A 4,611-nucleotide genomic window follows, 5' to 3' on the forward strand; every position below is an offset into this window, starting at 1 on the left:
ATGCTGTATTTATCCTTTTGTGAATGAGATGTTCACTTAGCATAATGTCCTCAAGGCTCTCTCATGTTATGTCATGTTGTACTGTTTCATTGTTTTTCAATGCTGTATTGTCTTCCATTGTGTGAATGTACTACAGTTTTTCTAACCATTAGTTTGATGGGCACTTGGGTTGCTTCCATCTCTTTGCTATTGTGAATAATTCAGCCATAAACATGAATGTGTAAACATCTTTTTTGAGTTGTGCCTTTGGTTTCTTTAGAGTATATTCCCAGTAGTTGAATTACTAGGTCAAAAGAGATTTCTATTTCCAACTTTTTGAGAGAGTCTCAGACCATTTTCCACCATGGTTATAACATTTTACATTGCCACCAGTAGTGATTAAGAGTTCTAAACTCTCCACACCCTCACCAGCATTTGCTGTTTGCTGCCCTGTGGAACTCTATTATTGTTGCTGTGATGAGATGATATCTCGTTGTTGTTTTCATTTGCGTCTCTCTGAGAGTTAGGGATTTTGAACATTTCTTCATGTTTGCCATCTGAACATTTTCTTTGATGAAGTGTCTATTCATATGCTATGCTCATTCTGTGATTGGGTTGTTTACCTTTTTCTTGTTGAGGTGTTTGAGTGTTTTATAAATTTTAGATATAAGACTCTTATCAGATATGACATTGCCAAATAAATTTTCCCAGTCTGTGGCTTTCCTTCTTATCCTGTTGGAAAAGTCTTTTGGTGTGCATAGGGATTTGATTCATAGAAGGTACCATTCATATATTTTATTCTCTTCTGGTTGTAGTTCTTTCATTATGCTTGAAAGTCTGCTCTTGCTAATTCTTCCTAATTTTTCTCTGATGAATTTTATAGTCTTTGGTTTTACTTCTAGGTCCCTGATCCACTTTGAGTTGATTTTTGTTTAATTTGTACAATGTGTTTCTTGCTTGAATTTTCTGTGAATGGTTTCCCAATTTTGCCAATGCCATTTTTTAAAAAGACTGTCCTTTCCCCACTTAAATGATTCCATCTTCTTGTAAAAGATCAATTTATCATAGGTGGATGAGGTGATTTCCACGTTCTCAATTCTATTCCATTGACCTGTGTGTCTATTGCTATACCAGAACCATGCTGTCTTTACCCCCACAGTTGTGTAGTAGATTTGAGATCAGGAAATGTGATGCCACCTACCTTGTTCTTTGTTTATTCAAGGTCTCTTTCCATTCCGAATAAAATTGGAAATAGCCTTTTCCATCTCCTTGAAGAATAGAATTAGTATCTATTTTGAGACTGCATTGAATTTGTATATTGCCTTTGGTAGATTAGACATTTTCACAATACTGAGTCTTCCTATCCATAAGATGCTATATTCTTCTTTTTCTCCATTTCTCTTCTTGTTTCTTGTAGTGATATTTTGTAATTTTTCCATGTATTTGTCTTTTGTGCCACTAGTTTGCTTTATTCTCAAGTATTTCATCTTGTGGTTAGCTGTTGTAACTTATATAGTTTTTCTTAGCTTCATTTCTATATTCTCTTTGTCACTGTAGAGAAATCCAACTAATGTATGTTGATCTTGTAGCCTGCTACTTTACTAAATTGGTCAACTATGTCCAATAGTTTTCTCACTAAAACTTCAGAATTTTCTAAACCCTAAAGAGTTTACTGAATCTTTACTAGAGGGTACACTATCATATCATCTGCTTATAGATATAATTTTACCTCCTATTTGCCAATTTATATACTTCTTAATCCTCATCTAATCTTATTGCTTTCACTAATTCTTCAAATACTGTATTGAATAGAAGAGGTGATAGTGCTCATCCTTGCCTAGTTCTTGTTCTCAAGAAGAATGCCTCTAATCCCTTGGTGGTGAAGTTTTTTGTCTCCTTGATATTGAAATCTAATCCATATTGAAAGCTGTAGTCTCTGATCTTCTTTGGCAAGTGCTCACGTCCTCCTCACTTTCAGCAAGCAAGATTGTGTCATGTGCATATTGCATATTGCTGATGAGTCTTCCCATGATCTTAATGCCACATTATTCTTCATAGAGTCCAGCTTCTTAAATCATTTGCTCTGAGTAGAGTTTGAGTAAGTATAGAGAAAGAATACAACCCTGACGTACAGCTTTCCTGATTTTAAACCATACCATTTGCTAAATTTAAATTCTCACCAACCATAAACATGTACTAGACCAATTAAACATTCTCTAAGATAAACATAATATAGTGATTGGTCTCACTTTAAATGTATGATTGTACATCTCAAAGGACATTCCAGAAATTCTGGCAGTCCAACTACGCTTCCTTAATCTGTCTTCCTATTTTTTAGAAGAAAATGATAACATTGTCCTTCCTTTACCTCCACTGCACCATTATCAGTTTATTACCTAACATTTGACCTAGGAAATAATGGAAATTAGACAATGTTTATTAAGTCATCATTGATATCTCTAGTTCTAAATAATGCAATTTTTTATGCATCAATCATTTTTCTATGTATAGAGGATACTCAAGGCCTTTCCATCTGTGGTTTTACAGTTATATCTATCCTGTCTGCATCCCCAACCCCAGCTCTATGTCAGTATAGTAGTATTCAAATTTTGTTCTTCTGCTAGAATGGATCTCCCCTTAAGACTATCTTTCCACTTGAGTTCTATATCTCTGTCTCCTCTCCTTTCTTAGCAATTTGCTCCTGCAATTGTGTCTTACTTTGCCAATAAACAATTTTTACTCCCTATTTGGTTGTTTATAATAATTAAAAAACCCCATCTTGTATCTTATATCAAAAAATGAGACAAACCAACAAAAATGCTTTCCAGATTCCACACTTCCCACTAGTTATTGTTCCCCTACACAATGAAACACTTTCAGAGAGGGGTCTTACAAGCATTGTTTCAACTTCACATTCTTTTCTCAGTTATTTCCAATTTAAGTTTTATCCTCCAGGCTTTTGTTACATTCATTAGAGACTCTATAGCTGTTAAATCTTATGATAATCTCTCCATTGTATTTACATTTTAGGGAAAAAGTTAAGAGAATACTCTCTGGTGACAAACTTCATATGTTTGGGAATTAGTGCTTCTAATTTAGCAAACTGGGTGATTTTAGGCAGTTAATTTATTCATTGAAAACCTCATTTTGCTCATCTGAAAACTGGGCATAAAAATGAACATAAATTTTAGAAGACCATAAATTTATATATAAATAAATGACAATAGAAATAAAACAGATTTTTAATATATTACAATTGAGGAAAGCACAAACTTATGTACTCAATTTAATATTCACTGCAATCAAGTTGATTTCAACTCATTGCACAAGTATAGGACTAACTATAACTATCCCATATAGGTTCCAATACTGCTAATTATAGGAGCAGAATAATATTTCATCTTTCTCTGGTAGCTTGTCTAGTGGGTTTGAACTACCAACTTTCAGGTTAACAGCTGAGAGCCATAAACACAGTGCCACCAGAAATTCTATTGCTATTACCTTTTCAGGATCCTCAACAAGATGAGTTGCCGTGGTGACAGAGACCTTCAACTAGTTGGTTTCAACTATTGACTATAGCAATGGTCACTAGCATATCAGAGACCACGAGGAAGCTGCAGGGTAGGGCAAGGTTCCAATCTGTTATTCACAGAGTATCTATGAATAGTAGCCAATTCAACAGCACCTAAAAATAACAATCACAACCTTCTTTTTATTCCTGCTATTACTATTTTAAACCATGAGATATTCCTTGTTCTGTTTAGACAATTGCTTCTTGGTGTATAAATTTTCATATGAGCATGATTAAGTACTCAGGGATTTCCATTCTTCCCAATAATAACCATAATTTGACATGCGAGATTCAGTCAAATGCCTTTGTATGATCAATAAAATACAAGTTAAAAAAAATCTTTCTTGTATCTTTTGCTTTCAGCTAAGATCTACCTGACAGCAACAATGCTATTTCTTGTGCCATGACCTCTTCTGAATCCAGCTTGAATTTCCAGCAGTTCCTTGTCAGTCTACTGTTCCAATTGTTTTGGAAAAATCTTCAGGAAGAGTTTATCTGCATATGATAATACTGATAGTGCTTGATAATTTTTACATTCTATTGGATCACTATTTTTGGGAATAGGAAGAAAAAGTAATCTCTTCCAGTTAGTTGGCCAGGAAGCTATCTGCTTTATCATTGGCTGAGGCTGGTGAGCATTCAGGGTTGCAATTATTTCCTGAAAAATCTCAATTGCTTTTCCACCAATTCCTGGGGTTGTACTTTTTGCCAATGTCTTCAGTGAAACTTGAGCTTCTTCCTTTAGTACTATTAGTTCTTGATAATATGCTACTTTCTGAAATGGTTCAGTGTCAATCAATTCTTTTTAGTACTGTGTGACTCTGTGTATTCCTTCAATTTTAAGTTGTCAAGGACTTAATTTTACTTGGATATACAATTATCAATTACATCTAAGGAAGGAACAGTCAAAAAATCAAATTATGTATTGCATTGGGCAACTTTGGTGCCAAATACTTTCCTAAATTGAGAACAAAACTGTCACATTAAAGATTAAAGTATGTCTTACTCAAATAATAGTATTTTCTGTGGCTTCATGTTATTATTATTATTACTATTATTAA

This window comes from Elephantulus edwardii, unplaced genomic scaffold (genome assembly GCF_000299155.1).
Source record: "Elephantulus edwardii isolate Elephantulus edwardi_28Jun2011 unplaced genomic scaffold, EleEdw1.0 scaffold00025, whole genome shotgun sequence".
Taxonomy (NCBI): domain Eukaryota; kingdom Metazoa; phylum Chordata; class Mammalia; order Macroscelidea; family Macroscelididae; genus Elephantulus; species Elephantulus edwardii.